This window comes from Diceros bicornis (assembly GCF_020826845.1).
Source record: "Diceros bicornis minor isolate mBicDic1 chromosome 13 unlocalized genomic scaffold, mDicBic1.mat.cur SUPER_13_unloc_1, whole genome shotgun sequence".
NCBI lineage: Eukaryota > Metazoa > Chordata > Mammalia > Perissodactyla > Rhinocerotidae > Diceros > Diceros bicornis.
In genome coordinates, this window is record NW_026690866.1 from 12,878,654 (window position 1) to 12,905,361 (window position 26,708).

Below are 26,708 nucleotides of genomic sequence, written 5' to 3' on the forward strand. Positions count from 1 at the left end.
GTGGCCCATTCATACCATGGAATAGTACCCAGCAATAAAAAGGCATGTAGAAAGAAGTGAGACACAGAAGAGCACATGCTGTGTGATTCTATTTGTGTGAAGTTCTAGAAGAGACATGGTGATCTGAGGTGGAGAAACATCAGGATACTGACTCTACGGGGCAGAGGGTGAGGTGAGGATTGACAGGTGGAGGTGTGAGGGAACTTCTTGTGGGTGGAAGTGTTCTGTATCTTGACTGGGGTGGACAGTACATAGGGGGACACATTTGTCAAAAGTCATCAGACTTTACACTTGCAGCAGATACATTTATTGCATGTAAACGATACCTCAATAAAGTTGTAAAAACCCGAGACACAAAGATAAAAACACACTACCAAGTACCCGGTGCTGAACTCACCCTGTCAGTACTCTCCCTCACGTCAGTCTTCAGTTGCTCCTTTTCTGCGGTAACACACTCTAACATTTGCCGCAGCTCTTTTTTCTCCTGTATCAAAGAAAATATTTTTCTCTGTTGTTCAATCAGCTCATTATCAACATCTGCAATCAACACTTGGGTTTTTTTGGCTTCCAAATTCTGCTTTCTATTTATGTCAACCATCTCAAATATAAATACATTAGAGAATAATTTCTTAGTTTTAATAATAACAAAATAGCCAACACATATTACTTATTATGTACCAGGCACTATTTTCATATACTGACACATTTAATCTTCACTATAACCTTATGAGGTAGGTACTATTATTATCTCCATTTGACAGGTGAGGAGACTGAATCCGACAGAGGACAGGTCATTTGCCCACAGTCACTCAGAGACGTAGAGTCATGCTGTGAGCCCAGTGCTCTGGCTCCAGAGTTTGTGCTCTTGTGCCTGTGTACTGAGAAGAGCTACCTGGACAGCTACAGATGACCCACACTCACCTTCACGTCTGACAGGTTAACCTGACTTTGTGAAGGAGTGAGCCACCTTAAACTCTCCCCCTCTTTCTTTCCTTCAAAAGCTGGAAATTGTAACCTCTTCCCTACTCCCAACAAATCTTTATTTTCAGAGTTTTATGATATATAAGAAGGCAAAAGAGTTTTGTTAGAAACATATTTCATATCATAGTAGCATAATACATGTTTTCTTAATTTACACTTTCCACACACTGCTTAAGAAAAACACCTCATGTCAACTCATTTATCCATAAATAAGGCTGAACCAGAGGTAACAGAATACGTGGACTGCTTGGTAAAAGGAGACAAAACTGACATTACAAGCATAGGTATGAAATTACGGTATCACCATATAATCCTACACTACCCCAGTAAAAACACTCAGCTCCATGTTGGCCACAGATGTTTGAAAAAGTTGTTATAATAATCTATATTTTCATTAGAAAAAAAAGAAAAAGAAGAAAAATAATCTAATGACACTAACTTCACACAATCACTATTAGAATTCTGGAATACTTCCTTCCAGATTTTTTTCCATTAAATTTTTTTTAACATTGCAATTATGATTCATTTACTTATACATAACCTCCTTTTTTACGTTTACTTTTCCACTTAGATTAGATGATATGCATTTTCCCAAGCTGTTACATCATCTTCAAATTATAATTTTTAGTAGCTGCTCGATTCTCTAGACTGGATATGGACAAAACATATTTGACTTACCTACCCCCTTACTGTTGGCAATAGGCACGAGTTTATAACAAAGATGAGCACAGAGCTAACTACTAAGTACATGAGAAATTAACATTTGGAACACACAATCTTGGGGACTAGTCTGTCAGATACTACAATTCAGAATCTTGCATCTTTTTCCTATATATCGGAATATACACAGAAACAAAGCAGAGTGAGACAAAGTTCAAAACTGAACTCAGCCTAGAAAGTATTTCAGCTACCAAGGTTATGAGCAAATCTAATAGCTCTAATCATTAAAGAAAAAAAATTGTGTTCTTTATATGAGAATAAGACAACTAATGACAAAGTTTGAAATTTCTGTTGAGATACACCAGAGAATCTCACTTGCAGAGAGAGACACATCAAGCTGGACTGAAAACGGGAAATCGAAGTGGATTCATGATAGACCTACTAGTGCAGACCTCTGGTGCCCTGAAAAACAGAGGGATGACAGAAATGCCCAGACCCACTTCTTTATCCACATGGGTGATTCCAGCATGAACATATCACAAGACCAAGCTGATCGCGGCCTCCCATCCCAGATTTCAGAAACCTGGATGAACAAAATGGCCCCAGAGAATGCCCAGTCAGACCCTTTTATCAACACAGATGATTCCAGCATGAACATAATACCACAGATCGGCTCGTCACAGTGAGTGTAACTCCCCTTTCCCCTCACTCCTCCTCTACTGCCCTTTCTCAGGGGGCCCTGTGCCTGCATTTTACATTTGTTTAAAAGCAGCTACTGATTGTTATATCTTATTTTCAAAATTCTATTTAAAGAAACATTCTCCTCATAAAAGTGGAAATTATAAATTTTAAAGCAAGGTTAAGTGCCTTTGGCCCATGGTTGATCTAAATTATAGATAAGCTGAGAACACAAGATACAAAGCAAGTGAAAATGCTTCCTAGGAGAAAATGACTGAAGCATAGGCATAGAGGAGGAGAAAGCTCCTTTTCCAAGGCAAGAATAATGTACCCCAGGGTAAATGGGGAAAAAAAGAAGATCGTTATATACAGGAATAGTATATAAATGTATATATAAGTTTATTTACATAAGTTGGATCTCACTGAATTATTCTGTAGTATGCATTTGCTTTTATTTAACAGTGTGTCCTGGAGACTTTTCCATCTGTATATAATGTCTACTTTAAAAAATTTACATAACTGTACAAAATTCAGTTATATTTCTATACATTAACAATAAACAATTAAAAAGGAAATTGAGAAAACAATCCATTTACAATAGCACCAAAAAGAATAAAATATAAAGGAATAAAATTATCCAAGAATGCAAAGACGTGTACAATGAAAACTACACAATGTATCTGAAATAAATTAAAGCAGCAGCAAATACACGGAAAGACATCTATGTTCATGGATAGGAAGACTTTGTATTGTTAAGATGTCAACACCACCCAAAGTGATCTCCAAATTGAATGCAATTCCTATAAAATCCTAACAGTGTTTGCAGAGATAGAAGAATCCACCCTGAAATCCACATGGAATCTCGAGGGGCTCCAAACAGCCAAGTCAATCTTGAAAAAGAACAGAGCTGAGGCCTGAAACTTCTTGATTTAAAAACTTACGACAAAGCTGTATTAATCAAAACAGTGCAGTACTGGCACAAAGACAGACATGCAGGCCAATGAAATAGAATATAGAGCCCCAAAATAAACCTTTGCATATATGGTCAAATAATCTTTCACAAGGATGTCAAGCCCACTCAATAGGAAAGGACAGTCTCTTCAACAAATGGTGTTGGGCAAACTGGCTATGTCACACAGAAGAATGAAGTTGGGCCCTTACTTTACATCATATAAAAAATTAACTGAAAATGGATCAAAAGCCTAATCATAAGAACTAAAACTATAAGACTCTTAGAAGAAAACATGAGAGGAAAACATCGTCACACGTGTCTTGTCAATGATTTCTTGGATATGAAACCAAAAGCACAGGCAACAAAAACCAAAATAGATAAGTGGACTATATAAAAATTAAAAACTTATGTGCATCAAGGGACACAATCAACAGAGTAAAAAGGCAAGCTATGGAATGGGTGGAAAGATTTGCAAGTCATACAACTGATAAAGGGTTAATATCCAGACTGCATAAAGAAATTCTACAACTCAACAACAAAAGAAAAAAACCCAATTTAGGGCCTGGCCCGATGGCTGAGTGGTTAAAGTTCTGTGTGCTCTGTTTTTGTGGCCCGGGTTGATGGGCTCATATCCAAGCCGCACAACTAATCCGCTCACCAACTATGCTGTTCGGGTGTCCCGCATCCAAAAACATAAAGGACAATTGCCGTGGATGTTATCTCAGGGTTAATCTTCCTCAAGCAAAACGAGTAGAATGGGCAACAGATGTCAGCTCACGGAGAATCTTGCTCAGGAAAAAAAAGAAAAAGATCCCATTTAAAATTGTAAAAAATAAATAAATAAAGCACTTAAGGATAAATGTAGAATTCTAAAAAAAAAAACAATTTAAAAATGGGCAAAAGGGGAGTGACATCAGCATCATGGCAGAGTGAACTCTTCTCCGATAGGATACAATAAAAGAGACAGTCACAGACCAAGAAGGGTCACTCACACAGCACAAAGGGACATTGGAGAGTCCCACACTGCTGCATATCTGAGAGTGGACATGCTGGGGCCCCCCGAGGAGGTGGGGAGAAGTAAGGAGAAATCCTCCCCCTCCCCATCAGATCGGTGACTCGGGTCTGTGAGGCTCACAAAGGGGGGTGTGGCTGCCTTCTGCAGGGAAACTGTAGCCCGTCAAGCTCTCTCAGCCAGTGGGAAACTCCCACACAGAGGACTCAGAACTGCTGCAGGGGTGCATCAACATTTGAGGACCCCAAGAGAGAAGATAATGAGAGGCGAGTGAGAAGCCCCCCCAGGGACTGGGAGCACAAAAGAGAGAACCCTTCCCAACCACATGCCCGACGCTGCAGCTCTGCTGATCAGTCAGAGCAGCCACAGCACAGGCAGCCAGGGAGCACCAGCAGCCGCGGAGCACAGGGCGCTCAGATTACACAGCCCTTGACCCTTACCCAGTGGCAGGAGGGGGAAAATGCAACCAGATATTTCCAGTGTGAGGAAAAACACAGTGACTACAGCAACCACGTTGCAAAAGTACATTAAATTGCCATACCAGAAGGAAAATGACAAGCACCCAGAAATCAACCCTGAAGGCACAGAAATTCATAACCTAAATGACAGAGAATTCAAAATAGCTATCATAAAAAAGCTCAACGAAATACATGAAAACACAGAAAAGCAATTCAACAAGATAAGGAGTTTCTTCACAAAAGAGATTAAAATCATAAAGAAAAACCAATCAGTATTGATAGAGATGAAGAACACAACAGAGGATATAAAGGAGAGTCTGAGATCTTTAAAGAACTGAGCTGACAATACGGAGGAAAGAATTAGCATTATCGAGGATAGGAATACAGATATGCTCAAGATGGAGGAGGAGAGAGAATTAAGACTAAAAAGAAATGAAGAAAGTCTCCAAGAAATATCCTACTCAATTAGAAAATCTAACATAAGAATGATAGGCATTCCTGAGGGAGAAGAGAGGGAAAAAGGAACAGAGAGACTATTCAAGGAAATAATAGCTGAGAACTTCCCAAATCTGGGGAAGGAGCAGGAAATACCAGTAAGTGAAGCCAATATGTCTCCTAAATATGTCAACAGGCAAAGGCCCTCTCCAAGGCATATAGTAGTAAAGCTGGCAAAAGTTAATGACAAAGAAACAATATTAAGGGCAGCTAGACCAAAACAAAAATTAATGTACAGAGGAATTCCCATCAGGCTCTCAGCAGATTTCTAAACAGAAGCTTACTGGCTAGGAGAGACTGGAATGATATATTCAAAATCCTAAAAGACAATACCTTTCAGCCAAGAATACTCTATCCAGTGAAAATACCCTTCAAATATGGTGGAGAAATAATAATTTTCCCAGATAAACAAAAACTAAGGGAGTTCACGGCCATGAGACCCCCCCACTGCAAGAAATGCTCAAGAAGGCCCTCATGCCTGAATAAAAGAAGAAAAATGGAACACAGAGCTTGGAGCAAGGAGAAAAATAAGTAGACAAAATCAGAAAAAACAGTAGATCTTTATCAGAATAGGTTAGCAACCACTTAAATACCACAATGAAAGATCAAAGGAAGGAAAACACCACAAACAAATGTAACCTCATCACTTTAAACACACATCCACAATAAAAGATGGAATAAGTTGTGACAAGAATAACTTAGAATGGGAAGAGGAAACAGATCAAATGGACTTAGTCTAAGGAAATAAGAGGCCATCAGATAATGGACTATCTCATTCACAAGATTTTTTATACAAATCTCAAGGTAACCACTAAACAAATAATCAGAACAAAATCACATATGATAATAAAGAGAAAACCAAAAATGTCATAAGACAGAACTATCAAACTGAATTGGCAGTCCAAAACACATGGGACAAGAAACACAAGAAATTCAAAAGAACCAGAAAATAAGCAATAAAAATGCAACATTAAGCCCTCATATATCAATAATTACCCTAAATGTAAATGGATTGAACTCTCCAATCAAAAGACACAGAGTGGCAGGATGGCTTGAAAAGCAAGACCCAACAATATTCTGACTCCAGGAAACATATCTCAGCTCTAAAGACAAACAGAGGCCCAGAGGGAAAGGATGGAAGACAATACTCCAAGCTAATGGCAAAGAAAAAAAAGCAGGTGTTGCCATACTCATATCAGACAAAGTAGACTTCAAGATAAAACAGGTTCAGAGAGACAAAGAGGGCCACTATATAATGATAAAAGGGACCCTCTGCCAGGAAGATATATCAATTATAAGTATATATGCACCCACCATAGAAGCACCAAAACATAAAGCAACTATTAACAAACCTAAAAGGAGATATTAACAACAACACAATAATAGTAGGGGATCTTAATACCCACTTACATCAGTGGATAGGTCATCCAGACAAAATGTCAATAAGGAAACAGTTGACTTAAATGAAAAACTGGATGAAATGGACTTAGTAGACATATAAAGAGCACTTCATCCAAAAACAGCTGACTACACATTCTTCTCAAGCGTGCACAGAACACTCTGAAGGATAGACCTTATGCTGGGAAACAAGGCAAGCCTCAATAAATTTAAGAAAAATTGAAATCATAACAAGCATCTTTTCAGACCATAATGATATGAAACTGGAAATAAACTATAAGAAAACAACTAGGAAAGTGACAAAGATGTGGAGATTAAACAACATGCTACTGAAAAACCAATGGATCATTGATGAAATCAAGAGAAATCAAACAATATCTGGAAACAAACACAAATGAAAATATGCCATACCAACTCACATGGGATGCAGCAAAAGTGGTCCTGTGAGGGAAATTCATAGCACTACAAGCCCACCTCAACAAACACTAAAAAGCCTAAATCAGCAACCTTAAATTACTCCTAACAGAACTAGAAAAAGTAAAACAAGCAAAGCCCAAAGTCAGCAGAAGGAGAGAAATAATAAAAATTAGAGCAGAAACAAATGACATTGAGACTAAAAATACAGTAGAAAGGATTAATGAAACAAAGAGTTGCTTCTTTGAGAAGATCAACAAAATTGACAAATCCTTAGCCAGACTTACTAAGAAAAAGAGAGAAAAGGTTCAAATAAATAAAATTAGAAATGAAAGAGGCAAAATTACAACAGATACCATGGAAATACAAAGGATTATAAGAGAATACTATGAAAAACTATATGCCAACAAATTGGACAATTGAGAAGAAATGGATAAATTCTTAGACTCACACAACATCCCACAACTGAACCATGAGGAAATAGACGATCTGAATAGATGCATCACAAGTAAAGAGATTGTAATGGCAATCGAAAACCTCCCAAAAAATAAAAGTCCAGGACCAGATAGCTTCTCCAGTGAATTTTTCCAAACATTCAAAGAAGATTTAATACCCATTTTTCTCAAACTATTCCAAAAGATAGAGGAAGATGGAACATTTCCTAACACATTCTATGAAGCCAACATCACCCTGACACCAAAGCAAGGCAAAGACAATACAAAGAAGGAAAATTATAGGCCAATATCACTGATGAACATAGGTACAAAAATCATCAATAAAATATTAGCAAACTGAATACAGCAATACATTAAAAAGATTATACACCATGATCAAGTGGGATTCATACCAGGAATGCAGGGTTGGTACCAACTTAATACACCACATCAATGAAACAAAGAACAAAAACCACATGGTCATCTCAGTAGACCCAGAGAAGACATTTGACAAGATCCCACATCCATTTATGATAAAAACTCTCCACAAAATGTGTATAGAAGGAAAGTGCCTCAACATAATAAAGGCGATTTGTGACAAACACACAGCCAGCATCATACTCAATGGGGAATGTCTGAAATCCATTCCTCTGAGAACAGAAACAAGACAAGGCTGCCCACTCTCACCACTCTTATTCAACATAGTACTGGAGGTTTTAGCGAGCAATTAGACAAGACAAAGGGATAAAAGGAATCCAAATAAGCAATGAAGAAGTGAAACTCTCACTATTTGCAGATGACATGATCTTATATACAGAAAACCCTAAAGAATCCATTGGAAAACTATTAGAAATAATCAACTACAGCAAAGTCGCAGGGTACAAAATCAACCTGCAAAAATCAGTTCCACTTCTGTATGCTAATAACAAACTAACAGAAAGAGAGCTCAAAAAGATAATACAGTTTTACAATTGATTCAAAAAGAATAAAATATATAGGAATAAATCTTACTATGAGGTGAAAGACCTATACAATGAAAACCACAAGACATTACTGAAAGAAATCGATAATGACATAAGGAAATGGAAAGAGACCCTATGCACATGGATTCGAAGAATAAAAATGGTTAAAAAGTCTATATAACCTAATGCAATCTATAAATTCAACACAATCCCAATCAGAATCCCAACGACATTCTTCACGGAAACAGTACAAAGAATACTAAAATTCATATGAGGCAACAAAAGACCCCCAATAGCTAAAGCAATCCTAAGAAAAAAGAACAAAGCTGGAGGCATCACAATCTCTGACTTCAAAACATACTACAAAGCCATAGTAATCAAAACAGCATGGTACTGGTGCAAAAACAGACACATAGATCAATGGAACACAATTGAAAGCCCAGAAATAAAGCCACACATATACAGACAGCTAATCTTCGACAAAGGAGCTAAGAACATATAATGGAGAAAGGAAAATCTCTTCAATAAATGGTGCTGGGAAAAGTGGACAGCCACGTGAAAAGAATGAAAGTGGACCATCTGCTATCACCATTCACAAAAATTAACTCAAAATGGATCAAAGACCTGAAGGTGAGACCTGAAACTATAAAACTCATAGAAGAAAATATAGGCAATAAACTATTTGAAATTGGTCAGAAAGGAATCATTTTGGATGCCATGTCTACTCGGACTAGGGAAACTAAAGAAAAATTAGGCAAGGAAGACTTCATCAGATTAAAAAGCTTCTACAAGACAAATGAAACCAGGATCAAAATGATTGGACAACCCACCAGCTGGGAGAAAATATTTGCAAAACATATATCTGACAAGTGGTTAATCTTCGTAATATATGGGGAACTCACACTATTGAACAACAAAAAACAAACAACCCGATCAGAAAATGGGCAGAGGAAATGAACAGACACTTCTCCAAAGAAGATATACAGATGGCCAATAGGCAAATGAAAAAATGTTCAACATCACTAATCATCAGGGAAATGCAAATCAAAACTACACTAAGATATCACTTTACACCCACTAGAATGGCTATAATCACCAAGACAAGAAAACAACAAATGTTGGAGAGGTAGTGGAGAAACAGGAACACTTATACACAGCTGGTGGGAACGCAAACTGGTGCAGCCTCTATGAAAAACAGTATGGAGAGTCCTCAAAAAATTAAAAATAGAAATACCCTATGATCCAGCCACCCCACTACTGAGAATCGATCCAACGAACCTGAAATCAACTATCCAAAGAGGCTTATGCACCTTTGTGTTCATCACAGCATTATTCACTACAGCCAAGACATGGAAGCAACCCAACTGTCCATCGACTGATGATTGGATCAAGAGGATGTAGTATATATAAATGGAATACTAGTAAGCCATAAAAATGACAAAATCGTCCCATTTGAAACAACATGGTTGGACCTAGAGGGTATTACGTTAAGTGAAATAAGCCAGAGAGAGAAAGACAAATGCCACATGCTCTCACTCATATGTGGAATATAAACCAACACACAAACAGAGAAAACTGTATAGTGGTTAGCAGGGGCAAGGGGGGTGGGGGAGTGGGCACAAGGGGTGAAGGGAGACATGTATATAGTGATTGACAAACAATAATGTACAACCGAAATTTCACAATGCTATAAACTATTAAGACTTCAAAAAAAAAAGTAAGTTAGTATGCACCACTAGGAGGAGATGAAGTGGTAAAGTCGTAAAAGACATTCTTTGATAATCTTTTGTATTTCTGAGACATGTGTTGTAATTTCTCCACTTTCATTTCTGATTTTACTTATTTGTGCCTTCTCTCCTTTTTTCGTGGCGAGTCTAGCTAAAGGTTTGTCAATTTTGTTTATTTTTTCAAAGAACCAGCTCTTGGTTTTATTAATTTTTCCATTGTTTTTTTAGTCTCTAGATTTCATTTATTTCTGCTCTGATTTTTATTATTTCCCTTCTTCTACTGAATTTTGGCTTTGTTTGTTCTTCTTTTTCCAGTTCTCTTAGGTGCATTGTTAGATTGTTTATTTGAGATTTTTCTTGTTTGATGAAATAGGCCTGTATTGCTACAAACTTATGCGTAAAGATACATGCACCCCTGTGATCATTGCAGCGATATTCACAATAGCCAAGACTTGCAAGCAACCTAAGTGCCCATAAAGGGATTAATGGATAAAGAGGATGTGGTATATACACAATGGAATACTACCCAGCCATAAGAAATGATGAAATCCAGCCATTGTGAAAGCATGGATGGACATTGAGGGTATTACGCAAAGTGAAATAAGTCAGAGGGAGAAGGTCAAATACCATATGATTTCCTTCATTAAGGAGTAGATAATAACAACAACAAACAAACACATAGAGACAGAGACTGGATTGGTGGTTACCAGAGGGGAAAGGGAGAGGGAGGAGGGCGAAAGGGATAATTCGGCACATGTGTGTGGTGATGGGTTGTAATTAGTGTTTGGGTGGGGAACATGATGTAATCTATGCAGAAATAGACGTATAATGATGTACACCTGAAATTTATACAATGTTATAAACCAATGTTACTGCAATAAACAAAAAATTAAAATATATATATATAAATTTGTTTGTGAGCTATGAGAATTTTAATTTTATTGAGGTAAAATATGCCCTACCTACAGAACACCTACATGCAGTTACCATAATCAATAGTTTCTCAAACTTGAAGTAAAATATACATTTCTTCTCATATCACTATTCTATATGTCATCTATAAGATATCAATGCTGTTAAAGCAATTTTATTAATTGACTGAAAATATATAAATAATAGGCAGAGAATTCTTAAAGCAGAGACTTGAATAACTATAGCAAAAGAAGTGCTATCATAAGACCGCCATTTGATATTTTAGCTCATTTTTAAAAAGATGATTAAAATGTAAGATTTTTACAGAATAGGGGACCGTGACGGTTAAAACAAACAATGACAAGCAATTACAGTATCTTATTAGCTTGCTATCTTAGGGCTAGAAGAGGAATTCAAGATAATTAAAATGAAACAAAGTAGTTTTAAAAACTATTGATAGAGACTCTTTTTAACCTAACTCTCTATGTATTTGTGACAATTTTTAAAAATTATCTCTAAAAAAAAAAGCATCTCTACTTGGCCCATTTGAAAATCTCAAATTTTGCCCTTTGGAAATGAAAAACAATATCTAAAATAATTTCAAGAAACCATACCTTTCAGTTTATAGTAAACTAAAATTTTTATGAGTTGATTTCTCCTTAGTTAAAAACTATTTGTTTTAAATTTAGGTTGTAGAACTCAGATAGATGATTTAAGAGGCTCTGGGCATTTAGGCAGTTCTGAATTCTAAATCTCTCTATATTCTTTACTGAAATACATGGCTCATACATACCTCCTCTAACTGTTTTTTAAGATCAATTATTTCTTTTCTATATCTTTCCAGGAGAGCTTCATCATTTGATACCTCATTAACATAAGGGGTATTCTTCATAGACTGAGCAGTTCTGGAAAACTGGGAAAAAATACAAGAGAGTTAAGTGTTTGACACTAAAAAGTTAATTTACTTAATATTTAGGTTCCTCGTAACTAAGTTTTGTAAAGAAAAATCAATACTCTTCCCAGGTGGCTTAATGCTTGTGAACACAGAGCATTCTATGTCCCTGTGACAATGCTCATAATTTATCCTAGCTGCTAGTCTTCAGGAGAGTTAAAGAAATATCTTGATGACAGGTGCTGACAAAGAAACTACAAACACTGGCTCACTGGAATCCCATCTACACCTCAAAATCCTGTGCAAAGGTCCCCTCTACTCTAAAGATTTGCTTCCAGTCAAAAGCCTCTCTCCTTCCTTTGATCTCTGTCCTACTTATTAGCCACTTAACTCTTAATCCATGGCAAGCATGCTGGAAGACAGGTCTTTTCTTCCCTATAAGACTATAAATTCTATGAAGCCAGAGACTCTATCTTCTATCTGCTTCTCTGGCAGGATTTTGATCCAGTGCTCAATAGCTACTTCAAGCAATGTTTCTCCACATATGAGTGTCAGAAGGAACTTTTATTTTGGTTAGGAAGCTTGGCCCTGAGCTAACATTTATTACCGATCCTACCCTTGTTTTGCTGAAGAAGATGGGCTCTGGGCTAACACCTGTGTCCATCTTCCTCTATTCTTTTGTATGTTGGATGCCACCACAGCATGTCTTGATGAGCGGTATGTCAATCTATGCCCAGGATTAGAACCTGTGAACCCCGGGCCACTGAAGTGGATCACGCTAACTTAACCACTATGCCACCGGGCTGGCCCCCAGAAGTAACTTTAAGAGGATATGTGTGGGGGACCATTAAATGACACTGAATCCTTCATTGAGATAGATAGTCTACTGACATTCCTCACTTTTCCTGTTTTAAAAAAACAGAAAATGCAGGCCTTAGGCTCAGAGAAATTTCAGACAGTAATTCACTAACAGGAATTTAAGAATTATTTTGTTATAAATATACACCCACCAGTTTTTTGGGTCACCTTCTGTTTGTTGCAAGTGATAACCAGTTTTTCATTTATGGGATTGATATAAAATTTCCTTTTATAATAAGTTAAATTTAAAAAGTGAGTTATTTAAAGAAAAAATCAAGTCAATTTCAGTAAAATACTGAAGAACAAAATTGTGTAGGTGGCATATGAATGACTGAAGTTTGGGAAAATTAAGGAATGCTCTTTAGTAGACAACACATCAACTTTATTTTAACAGGTATATTATATCAATTAAAAAAACTGTACCTAATTTTAGTAGGTAATTTTTTCTTCTGAAAGATAATTTCCCCCCATAGTAAGTTGAGATAAAAATCAAACTCACTTGAAGAGTAGTCAGGGTTTCATTCAAAGACACTGGAGTAATTGTGCAGATAATACATGTTTTTGCATTTCCTCCCAAGGAATTCTGGAGAATTCGTGTTAATTTGCTGTCTCGATAATTTATGAAAGCACTTAGTGAGGAATGAGTTTGGGAAGAAAAAAGAGTAAAAGTTTTTATATAACAAACGTGGTTGGTTTTTAATGCAGAACCTTCAATTAACTACAGTTAAAAAATTGATTCTTTACAGGTTACACGAGGCCAAGCAAAACTACTAACTAAAAATATTCCATTTAATTTAGAAAGTAAACTTAGTAGGTCACAGTCATACATACAAGAAGCAATTCATGTTCATGGAATCACAGCAGCTTTTGAATATATGGGAGAAATCAGTACATTTGTTTGAGTGTCACTGAAATATCATAATTTTCAACCTAATGAAAAACCTTAACATTAATAGGTAAATGTACAATGGGATAAACTTACCCATCTTGTCCATCACTAAGTTTCTTGATCACTTGTCACAAAACAAATAAGCTACGATTTATATTACAGCCTTCCTTGAGTTTCACACCTGCATTTATTAAATAAATAAATGAAACTAAAATTTTCCCCTGTACTAGATTATGAACTTACTTATCAGTAGGTTATGAGAGAAATTAGAAACTGCAGGGTCAGATGCTACAGTCTGGGCTTCAGATTAGATCTGCACCCACCTTTATTACCACAGGTAGCAGGCACTCTCTCTCTCTCCCTCCCACCTGTTATGTGAATCAGAAAGGCTCTCACCAGAGAAACAGAAAGAAGAAAAAGATGACTAAGAAAAGATTAAGGAGAGAAAGCCATGTCCTAAAAGAGCCCTGCTAACTCCTCAATTCAAATCTATTTTTCCAAACCCCCAAATATACGCAACTAATGACTTACAACCAAATTAGTTCCTAGCAGCTCACAACCAAACACATTCTTATTTTTAAACTATTAATATGCCCACATGGCTCAAACAAAAGCACATGGAAAAAGCCCTCTCTCACTTTTACGCTCTTTTCATTCAGTTCCTGTCCCTCTACCGGGAAACCACTGTTATTAGCTTATTCTTCTGGAGATTTTTGAAATACAAGTTCATATATATTAAGTTTTCCCCTTTCTTTTTTAAACAAATAGTAGCATACCATACACACTATTTTGCACTTTGCTTTTTTCACTTGGCAACATACCATATATCTTATTGGTAAACATTGGTCTTTCTCATTCTTTTTTATAGAATGGAATATCATTGTATGGGTCTACCAGAATGTATTCACCCAGCAGCCTGCTGAGGGACACGCAGGTGTTCAATCTACCCTGTACACAAAAAATACTGCAAGAATCATTCCGAATAGCGATTATCTCACAGGTGCCTTAGTCAGCTATTTCTGTAATATTGCTGTTACCAAGCCAGCTTAAAACAACAGGCATTCATTTCCCATTCACAGGTCTGAGGAGCCACTGCTTTGGTGAGTACAGGCCATGCTCAGCTGAGTGTCTCTATGTCAGGTTGCAGAAAATTAACACAGAGAGAGGCTTGACACCTTTACGGTTCTGAAGCTTCCTATCCAAGTATACTTTTCCATTTGTTTAAGTGTTCGGTTATGTCCTTCAGGTCTGTTTAAAGTTTTCTTTATTTTGATCTTGGGCAATTTTTGCTGAGTTTCTTCCTAGGTATTACATCTTCTAAGTCATTATTGTAAATGGGATCTTTTTGTACATTAAATATTCCAACAGGTTGTTCTATTATGAGTTATTCATGTCTGTATATTAATTTTGTACCCTGCCACCTTTCTGAATTTCCTTACTGATAATGGTGTCCATGGTACTCTCAGGAGCTTTCCAGCTATAAATCTCATACAGAGTTTTAGCATTTTAACTGATGCTATAGCAGCCCAAAGAATATAATTAACCAGATAAGGAAGCTGCTCTTTATGTTAAAGACTTTTTATCACAAAATTATCACCATTACCTTATTAGTTTCTAAAATGCCTGCTGCCATTTGTATTCTGTAAAAGAACAGCAGGACATTCAGACCAACATATTTCATGAGTTTTCATTACCTTCAGCACCTGTTTGTTCAGCTCTTTCTCAGCCTGCAAGATCAACCAAATTCTGTAAGAGAGGAAAATAAAACTTTAGGAAGGGTAACTTGAAAATAATAAAATCCAAACTACCGAAAGAACGTTTTTAACCCATGGCTTATCTGAATACCCCGTGTTTCCTTGTCTCTCACCCCACTCTTTAGGCCTTCCCTTGTCTGAGTCAAACTGACCTCTACACCTTGTTCCTTCTTTATAACGCCTCCTCTATAATGTTGCCAGAATAGTTTCAATTTCTTGCACCAAGTTCAAAATCTTACCCTGGTGAACACAGTTCTCCACAATCTGGTACTTGTGTTGCTCTAGCCTTATTCCTGGCCATCTCTTACTCTTAACTCTGGATGAGCTCCTGACTATGCGCTCCACAACTCATGTACTGTTACACTTTGCCATTCCCTTTGTTTAGCTAGTTCTGACATTCTAGTCCACCCCTACTATCTATTCAGCACCAAAGGCACATGTTACCTTCTCAGTGTAGCTTTGCCAACTTTATCCTTTTTTCCCCACACCTTGAATGAACTGCTCTTTCAACTGTGTACCCAGAGATCTTTACAGATATGACTTATTATTATAGCACTTACTGTGTTGTGCTGGTCCTTTATGTCTCTGACTACACTGTAGCATCTTTAAAAGCATGGGCCTCTCTTTAATTTCACAAATTTTGCCGAAACAATTGACCTCCTGTCCTGTTCCAGGCAGCATGTCAGGTGCTGGGACATGGCAGTGAGCCAGACAAAGAAGGACCCTGCGCTCAGAGAGCTCACATTCTGCATGGGGTGGGATGGGGGAGAAAGTCAGTGAGAGGAGAGAAAAAGACAAATAAGCAACATATCACCATGAGGGTAATACAGACAATTTAAACAGAGTGCCAGAGGAGGGAAGAGGAGAGGCCAGAGTAGGTTCTTAGGATTGAGTGGCAGGAGAAGGCTTCCTATTTAGCTAAAATCTGCAGTGACAGAGAAGAGGAAGCCAGCCAAGCAAAGAACAAGGGACCCAGACTCCCAAATAAAGAACAGCCAGCACACCCAGTCACAAAGCAGAAATGAGCTTTGTGTGTTCAAGAAAGAGAAAGGGCAGCATGGCAGCGTTGGTGAAGCAGAGATGGGACAAGACAGGGTAAGAGAAGTAGGGAGGGCTCAGATTATGTAGGGCTTTGTAGGCAAGAGTAAGAACTGGATTTTCTAAATAAAATGGGAAGCCATTAGAGGGATTGAACAAGAGAGTGACATATCTTGATTTAACATTCTGAAGGGTCACCTGTGGGCCCTGGGTGGAGAACAGATTGCAGAGGGGCAAGAGTGGCAGCAGGAGCCCAGTCAGGCAGCTTGTGCAGGAATCTGAGTGGAGATGACAGTGGCTTGAACTGGGGAGTGTGCAGTAGAGACGGTAAGTATGGAGGGATGTCTTCTCTATTCCTTTCATCTCAGAGCTCAGCACTGTGCTCAGAACAGGGCAAAGGCTCAGTAAATATTCTTACTGCATTAAAAGGAAGTCAGAGATTTAAATTACTTCTCTCTGTGGAGACTTCCAGGGATAAGCATGTCATTATACACTTCTGCTTTATAGTCCTATTTCAGATACTTCTTTCTTCAAAATATTCAAAGATATCTGATGTTTCTTGTACAGTATCTACCACAGATGACCTAGATACATAATAAAGGGGTGAAGTGGTGGTGAAGGCAGCATGAACTAAGGTATAAAGATGGGAACAATCATTAGTGTTCAAAGATACCAAGAGGTCCAATCTACCTTTAAGGGAGGAGCTCAGGTGGAGCAGAAGGATGTCAACTTAGACTGATTAAGACTGGACAGATCTTGTTAAGGAAGTGATGCAACAGAAGTTTAGCCACATTAGAATTCTGTATATTGGACTGAAAAAGGAAAACCAGGTCGTGGAGGCCAGGTCCAGTGGAATGATACGGTAATTCAAGTGAGATAAGGACTTGGGTATGACACCCATGGAAAGCTAAAGGGTGGAATCAGTAAGAAACGGCGATGATGGGAAAAAAGGGAAGGCAGAAAAAGATGAGGCAAAGCTGACTTGGGTTTCCAGCCTAGATGACAAGGATAATGCTGGTACTACTGGAAAAAAGGAATATTCACCATGGTAACAAAAAATAAAACTTGGTTTTAGTAACAGTAAAGTTTGAGCTAACAGTGGGACACACAGTTATAATCTTTAGGAAGATGTGAATGACGACTCAGAGATCTAGATACAATAAAAATTCGGCTGTCATCAAAAGAGAAATGCTAACATAAAGTCAGAGGGCAAGCATGGGAAGTAAGAAAGGCCACAGAACACTCCTGTGTTGTTGTTAGGAGGGTAGGAAAAAGAAGCCACAGAAGCGAACAGGGAAGAATCAGAGCTAAGAGAACCTGGATATTATTCTCCTAGAAAGGCCAGGAGACACTCAAACAAAGGCCCCCTCCAAAGAGCCAGAAAATGACTCTCTGGGAAGACTGCATTCCAAGAAGGTACCTAGAGTGAATGGGAGTCTGGAGGGTTGGACTTGATGGTATCTAAAGTCCCTAGATAATAGAGCATCAAAGAACATGAGAAAAGTCCAAAAATGGATCACTGAATAGGTCAAGAGTATTAAAGCTAAATTATTAAAAGTTAAAATCTCACTGAAATATCACAGGCCAGGTTTGGGAAACAAAACAGAAGTTAGGTTTTGTAGCATTTTTTGTTGTTAAATTAAAGCAAGACTAGACTATTGAAATAAATGTTATACTGTGTAATAAAATAACTGAGGTGAACTAGAATTAGATATTTAATTAAGACTCTGATTTTTCAAAATCTAAAAGTGAATAAACATATTATAGATTTATGACTTTTTTCCCTGAAGTTTTCAAATCAAACAGAATAATCTTAAATCATATCCCACATCAAGCTAAAGAATTTAGGCCCTGAAGACAGAGAATAAAGCAATAATGGTAAGGAATAGGAAGGAAACACAAAAATGAGAGATAATTGATACAGTGCAGCAAAAAGGAAATAGGGGGTTTACTTATATGGAAAGAAGGAATATTTGTATAATGCTTATATTCACTTATTCAACAAACAAGTATTGAAAATAAACTAGGTACAATGTGCTGAGGCTACAAAGATGAATGAGATATCACCCTTCTCTGACGGATTTACAGCATAAACATTGTATTTACAATCTAAAATTTATTTTCTTATTGTTCCTAAAAATGAAATTGAACATGTGATTTATTTATAACCATCCACGTAGGTTTTTGTTGATTTCCCAAGTCTCAATTCTATTGGCTGAAACTAAATAAATAATAAAAAATATCCCGAGAGAAGTCAAGATGGTGGCATAAGCAGACTCTGAACTCACCTCCTCCTGGGGACACAGACAATTTACAACTACTCATGGAAAAATTACCCCTGAGAGAGAACTGAAAACTAGATAAGAGGAACTCCTCCAACAAAAGACAATCGTAATTGAGGTGGAAGAGGCAGAAACTCCCTTCTGGAGAGAAAGAAATGCCACCTTCACAAGCTGCAATGCTTCACAGCCACCCGGGAGCAGCCCAAAGGTACACAGCTCTCCCTGGAGGAGCGGAGCCCTGAGCCGGGGAGCGCCCCTGCTGTAGGCACTTCATGGACACAGCACAATCGAGGTGAGTAGCATAATATCTGACTTTGCCTCCTACTAAAACATTGGGGAGTACCCCCATAAAAGCTGGTTCACAAAGAAATTAAAACCGACATTTAGAGGGCCCATGCGCAAACACACCCGTTTCAGAAATCAACATAAAATCACCAGAAAGAAAGGTGCACAGTGCTTTGGTGAAGACAAACTCACCTGATAGGCTCTGAGTGCATCTTAGTGAGAGGTGAGACCTCTCCAGGAACTGGGACATTGCCGGCGGCCATTGTTGTGGCCTGGTGTGGGCGTGCTGACACAGACACCATTGGAGTTCTCCCTGGGGCCTGCTAGCCCAGGGTCTGTCCCTCCTACTAGAGAACCAGTTTAATCCAGCTCAGCCAGGGCAGGCAGCCCACCCTAGGGGCTGGCCCCACCCAACAACAAGCCCTCAGGCAACTTGTGGGCCTGCATACATTGGTGACTGGATTCTCTGCAGCCTGGTGACCGAGCCCACTTCTGTGGGGCAGGGCGTGCACAAGGAGTAGGTGGAGAGTGTGGGGCAGTGGTGGAGTGTGTGGTGCGCCCACCGTGGAGAGACTGGGTCCACTTCAGGAGGTTGGGGTGTGCACATGGGGCAGGACTGTGTTGACTGTGTGTGTGGACCTGTGGGCGGTGGGGCTTGTCAGCTGCAGAAGACTTGTGCTTCCCAAAGACCCACATAGGGGTTTTGCCCCACCTTCTGAAGCCTGAAACAATTGGGTGCTCCCATGCCTGAGGCAAACCCCACCCAGCTGCAATCCTCAGAGAGCTGACAAGAGACCTAAAAGCTGGAGGCTTGTAGCAATTGTGAGCCCCTGAGCCTAACAAACTGCCATGCTGGGGGCCTACTCACTTAAAAGAAATACTGCAAACCAAATGTGGTGTTAGAACTTGCAGCCAACTGTGCTGGGGCTTCCCACACCTGATAAAGAGACTGAAGGGCCCACAACAACTACATAACTCAGCCTCCCTGGGCGCCTACAGGGAGAATAAACATGCCACAACAGAAGGACACACGTAGCCCACATAGCGGTCACTCCTGGAACATTGAGAACTGAGGGAAGCACACTGCAGGCCTGCTAAGGCATCACTTATATAAAGTCACCTATCCAAGTGCAGGGCATGTAGCTGACCTAGCTAATACACAGACACGAGCACAGGAAAAGTGGAAAAATGAGAAGGCAAAGGAATACATTCCAAGTAAGGGAACAGGACAAAACCCCAGAAAAGGAACTAAGTGAAACAGAAATGAGCAACCTACACGACAGAGAGTTCAAACAAAAAGTGTTAAGGATGCTCACTGATCTGGGGAGAAGAATAGATCAACTCACTGAGAATGTCAAGAAAGAAATGGAAGATATAAAAATGAACCAATCAGAAATGAAAAATACAATACTAGAAATCAAAAATTCACTAGAGGGACTCAAAAGCAGAGTTGAGGAAACAGATGAACAGATCTGCGAGCTGGACGAAAGACTAGAAGAAATTACCCAAGCTGAACAGGTAAAAAAAAAAAAACAGAATTAACAAGAGTGAGGAGAGTCTAAGGGACCTCTAGAACAACATCAAGCACACTAGCATCTGAGTTATAGGTGTCCCAGAAGGAGAAGAGCGAGACAAAGTGGCAGAGGATCTATTTGATGAAATAATAGATGAAAACTTCCCTAACCTAAGGAAGGAAACAGAGATCCAGGTACAGGAAGCACAGAGAGCACCAAAGAAGATAAATCCAAAGAGGCCCACACAAAGACACATCATAATTAAAATGTCCAGATTTAAAGATAGAGCGAGACTCCTAAAAGCCGCAAGAGAAAGACAAGTTACATACAAAGGCAACCCCATAAGTCTATCAGCTGACTTCTCAGCAGCAACGTTACAGACTAGAAGAGAGTGGCATCATATATTTAAAGTGCTAAAAGGGAAAAAGTTACAGTCAAGAATACTCTAGCCAGCAAGGTTATCATTCAAAATGGAAGGAGAGATAAAAAGTTTCCAGACAAAAAAATTAAAGGAGTTTGTCACCTAAAAGCCAGTGCTAGAAGAAATGTGAAAGGGACTGATTTGAGGGGAAAAGAAAAGACCACAAATAGGAAAAATTATCTATTTCCATGATAAGACAGTAATGGATACAAATGCACAAAAATGAGGTTAGATATGATACCAAAAACATAAAATGAGGGAGGAACGGAGTTAAAGAGTAGAGCTTTCAGACAGAGGTCAAATTAAAGAGACCATCAATTCTGTATAGAGGTCTACTAAAACAATGAGAAAAAAAGCTAAAAAACGGCAGTAAGTACATACTTATCAATAGCTACTTTAAACGTCAATGGACTAAATCCTCCAATTAAAAGGCGTAGGGTGGCTGTTTGGATAATAAAACAAGACCCATATACATGCTGCATACAAGAGACACACTTCAGACTTAAAGACACTCACAAACTGAAAGTGAAAGGATGGAAAATGATACTCCACGCAAATGGCAATGAAAAGAAAGCTGGGGTTGCAATACTCATATCAGACAAAATAGACTTTAAAATAAAAACTGTAAAAAGAGACAAAGACGGTCAATACATAATGATCAAGGGAACGATCCAACAAGAGGATATAACACTTGTAAATATTGACGCACACAACATAGGAAAAGCTAAATATATAAAGCAATTATTAACAGACATAAGAGGAGAAATAGACAGTAACACAATAATAGTAGGGGACTTTACCACTCCAGTTACACAAACGGATAAATCATCCAAAGAGAAGACCAATAAGGACACACTGGCCTTTAATGACACACTGGAACAGATGGACCTAGTAGATATACACAGAACATTCCATCCAAAAACCGAAGAATACACGTTCTTTTGAAATGCACATGGAACATCCTCCAGGGTTGATCACATATTATGTCACAATACAAGTCTACATAAATTTAAGAAGATTGAAATAATACCAAGCATCTTTTCTGACCACAATGGTATGAAACTAGAAATCAACTATAGGAAGAAAATCAGAAAAGCCACAAATAGGTGAAGATGAAACAAAATTCTACTGAAAAAAGATTGGCTCAACGAAGAAATCAAAGAAGAAATCAAAAAATACCTGGGGACGAATGAAAATGAAAATAAGACATGCCAGAATTTATGGGATACAGCAAAAGCGGTACTAAGAGGGAAGTTTATAGCAATACAGGCCTAGCTCAACAAGCAAGGAAAATCTCAAATAAACAATCTAAAAATGCATCTAAAGGAACTGGAAAAAGAAGAACAAACAAAGCCCCAAATCAGTAGAAGAAGGGAAAAAATAATAGTCATTGCAGAAATAAATGAAATAGTAACTACTAAAACAATAGAAAAAATTAATAAAACCGAGAGCTGGTTCTTTGAAAAGATAAACAAAATTGACAAAACTTTAGCTAGACTCACCAAGAAAAAAGAGAGCAGGTTCAAATAAGTAAAATCAGAAATGAAAGAGGAGAAATTACAACAGACACCTCTGAAATACAAAAGAATAAGAGGACACTATGCAAAGCTATATGCCAACAGATTCGACAATCTGGAAGAAATGGATAAATTCTTAGAAACATACAACCTTCCAAAACTGGATCAAGAAGAAATAGAGAATTTGAATAGATCAATCACCAGTAAAGAGATCGAAACTGTAATCAAAAAATCTCCCCCAAAATAAAAGTCCAGGACCAGACGGCTTCCCTGGTGAATTCTACCAAACATTCAAAGAAGACCTAATACCTATCCTTCTCAAACTCTTCCAAAAAATTGAGGAGTAGGGGAAGCTTCCTAACTCCTTCTATGAAGCCGACATTACCCTGATACCAAAACGAGACAAGGAAAACACAAAAAATGAAAATTACAGGCCAATATCAGTGAGGAACATCGACACAAAAATCCTCAACAAAGTAGCAAATCGCATACAACAATACTTTAAAAAGATTATACACCATGATCAAGTTGGATGTATTCCAGGGATGCAGGGATGGTTCAACATTTCCAAATCAATCTATGTAATACACCACATTAATAAAATGAAGAATAAAAATCACATGATCATCTCAATAGATGCGGAGAAAGCATTTGACAAGATACAGCACCCACATATGATAAAATCTCTGAATAACATGGATACAGAAGGAAAGTACCTCAACATAATAAAGGCCATACACGACAAACCCATAGCTAATATCATCCTGAATGGTGAATAACTGAAAGCTATCCCTCTAAGAACAGGAACCAGACAAGGATGCCCACTCTCACCACTCCAATTTAACATAGTACTGAAAGTCCTAGCCAGAGTAATCAGGCAATAAAAAGAAATAACAGGGATCCAAACTGAAAGGAAGAAGTGACACTCTCACTATTTGAAGATGACATGATTTTATATATAGAAAACACTAAATAATCCACCAAAAAACTTTTAGAAGTAATAAACGAATATGGTAAACTTGCAAGATACAAAATCATCATAAAAAATCAGTTGCATTTCTATACACTGACAACAAAGTAGCAGAAAGAGAAATGAAGAAGTCAATCCCATTTGCAGCAAAAAGAATAAAATACCTAGGAATAAACTTAATCAAAGAGGTGAAAGATCTAGTACACTGAAAACTATAAAACATTGCTGAAAGAAATTAAAGAAGACACAAAAAAAGGGAAAGATATTCCCTGCTCTTGGATTGGAAGAATTAACATAGTTAAGATGTCCATACATCCTAAAGCAATCTATAGATTCAATGCAATCCCTGTCAAAGATCCAACAACATTTTTCACAGAAATAGAACAAAGAATCCTAAAATTTATATGGAACAACAAGAGACCCTGAATAGCCAAAGGAATCCTGAAAGAAAAGAACAAAGCTGGAGGTATCACACTCCCTGATTTCAAAATAAACTACAAAGCTATAGTAACCAAAAGAGCATAGTACTGGCACAAAAACAGACACACAGATAAACAGAATAGAATCAAAAGCCCAGAAATAAAACCACACATCTATGGATAGCTAAACTTCAACAAAGGAGCCAAGAATGTACAATGGAGAAAAGAAAGCTTCTTCAACAAATGGTGTTGAGAAAACTGGACAGCCACATGCAGCAAAATGAAAGTAGACCCTTACCTTACACCATACACAAAATTAACTCAAAATGGATTAAAGACTTGAATGTAAGACCTGAAACTGTGAAACTTCTAGAAGAAAACATAGGCAGTACGCTCTTCAATATCGGTCTTTGCAACATATTGTCAAGCACCATGTCTAACCGGGCAAGAGAAAAAATAGAAAAAATAAACAAATGGGACTACATCAGACTAAAAAGCTTCTGCACAGCAAAGGAAACCATCAGCAAAACGAAAAGACACCCTAAAAATTGGGAGAAAATATTTGCAAACTATACATCTGATAAGGGGTTAATCTCCAAAATATATAAAGAACTCATGCATCTAAACAACAAAAAAATGAAGAACCCATTTAAAAAATGGGCACTCATATGGTATTTGACCTTCTCCCTCTGACTTATTGGACATTGCGGGTATTATGGAAAGTGAAATAAGTCAGAGGGAGAAGGTCAAATACCGTATGATTTCCCTCATTAAGTAGTAGATGATAACAACAAACAAATACATAGAAACAGAGTTTGGATTGGTGGTTACCAGAGGGGAAGGGGGGAGGGAAAAGGGTGAAATGGATAATTCGGCACAAATGTGTGGTGATGGGTGGCAGTTGGTATTTGGGTGGTGAACATGATGTAATCTATGCAGAAATAGAAGTAGAATGATGTACACCTCAAATTTATACAATGTTATAAACCCATGTAACTGCAATAAACAAAAAATTTAAAAACATAAAAATAAATTTAAAAAAAATGGGCAAAAGACCTGAACAGACATTTCTCCAAAGAAGATATACAGATGGCCAACAGACACATGAAAAGATGTTCACCATCATTAACTATCAGGGAAATGCAAATCAAAACAACAATGAGATTTCACCTCATGCCCGTCAGAATGGCTATAATTAACAAGACAGGAAACAACAAGTGTTGGAGAGGATGTGGAGAGAAGGGAACTCTCATACACTGCTGGTGGGAGTGAAAACTGGTGCAGCCACTATGGAAAACAGTATGGAGAGTCCTCAAAAAATTAAGGCTAGAACTACCATACAATCCAGCTATTCCACTGCTGGGTATTTATCCAAAGAACTTGGAAACTCCAATGCATAAAGATACACGCACACCTGTGTTCATTGCAACGTTATTCACAATAGGACAAACCTGGAAGCAACCTAAATGCCCATCAAGGGACGAATGGATAGGAAGATGTGGTATATATACACAATGGAATACTACTCAGCCATAAGAAACAATGAAATCCAGCCATGTGTGACAACATGGATTGGCATTGAGGGTACTATGCAAAGTGAAATGTCAGAGGCAGAAGGTCAAATACCATATGATCTCACTCATTATGTAGTAGATAATAACGACTACAAACAAACACACAGAGACAGAGATTGGATTGGTGGTTACCCTAGGGGAAGGGGGGAGGGAGGAGGGCAAAAGGGATAATTAGGCACATGTGCGAGGTGATGGGTTGTAATTAGTATTTGGGTGGTGAATGTGATGTAATTTATGCAGAAATATATGTATAATGATGTACACCTGAAATTTACACAATGTTATAAACCAGTGTTACTGAAATAAACAAAAGTATCCCCATATTCCAACACCACTTTAACTTTCAAATGTGAATTAAAAAAAAAAAAAACCATTTGCTTACTGGTTAGGAAAGGCCTCAACTCCTACAGTCCTTACATCTAAATTGTAGGAGAAGGCAGCCATAAAAGAACAGGAAGAAAGAGCTCTTGAATTCTTCCTACATTTTAACTAGTCATCTCGTGCTACAAATGAGAATAAACTACCAATTCATAGATGTTTTTGCCTATTTAGTTCAGTTAACAGTTCTTATGAAACCAAAGATCCAGCAGCTGAATTAAACTTTGCTTTGGTCCATAGAGTACATCATCATGGTTCATCAACACTCACCAAATGGGACACCTTGACAGATCCTTCACAATTAGAGGGTTCATCTTTCTCTCTACTTTCCAAAATCTAGACAGAAATGGCAACTTGTAGAAAAATTAGTGTATTCTTAATTGGAAAGACCAAGTAGAGAGAAAATTACCTACCATCCTAAAAATAGCATGAGAACGACTGCTTCTCTGATTCGTTTTTGTAACTCTGTAATGTCTGTTCTCTGTAAAAATGAGTCACATTTCAGCTGCATACATTAAAATGCAAAGAAAAACATTAACTTTTATTTTAGCTTAAGAATGAAAAGTGTGGTTTGAAGCCTAAATACATTCAACTGAATAGTTTTTACAAATGTTTTGCAGAAACACAGCATAAAGTCTTACTTTCTCCCTTTGTGATCCACTTCAAAGCCATTTTTGGTGTATAAACAACTTGCTCTGTGAGATCACCCACATACGGATTCCTCTGAAACAAGGTTAATGATTGGAAGAGTAGAGAAATAGAAGTCACTTAAAAGTTTGCATCTCAAAAAGAAGGTGCAAACTATTACAGCATTCATTTGTGGAAGGTAAAAGT

The 26,708-nt window shown here is 37.9% G+C and overlaps 1 long non-coding RNA gene across 2 annotated transcripts; it reads right to left on the bottom strand.

Moving 5' to 3' along the window:
• Nucleotides 1-466: 466 nt before the first annotated feature.
• On the bottom strand, nt 467-26,332 carry LOC131401722 (uncharacterized). 2 transcript variants are annotated; one of them, XR_009217888.1, is made up of 7 exons: nt 26,288-26,332; nt 26,145-26,210; nt 15,417-15,468; nt 13,816-13,903; nt 13,333-13,462; nt 11,877-11,996; nt 467-484 (listed from the first exon to the last, which is right to left on the bottom strand). It is a non-coding gene; the product is annotated as an uncharacterized LOC131401722 (long non-coding RNA). The 2 variants fall into 2 exon arrangements; XR_009217889.1 differs by lacking the exons at nt 26,145-26,210; nt 26,288-26,332 and adding an exon at nt 19,274-19,403.
• Nucleotides 26,333-26,708: the final 376 nt, after the last annotated feature.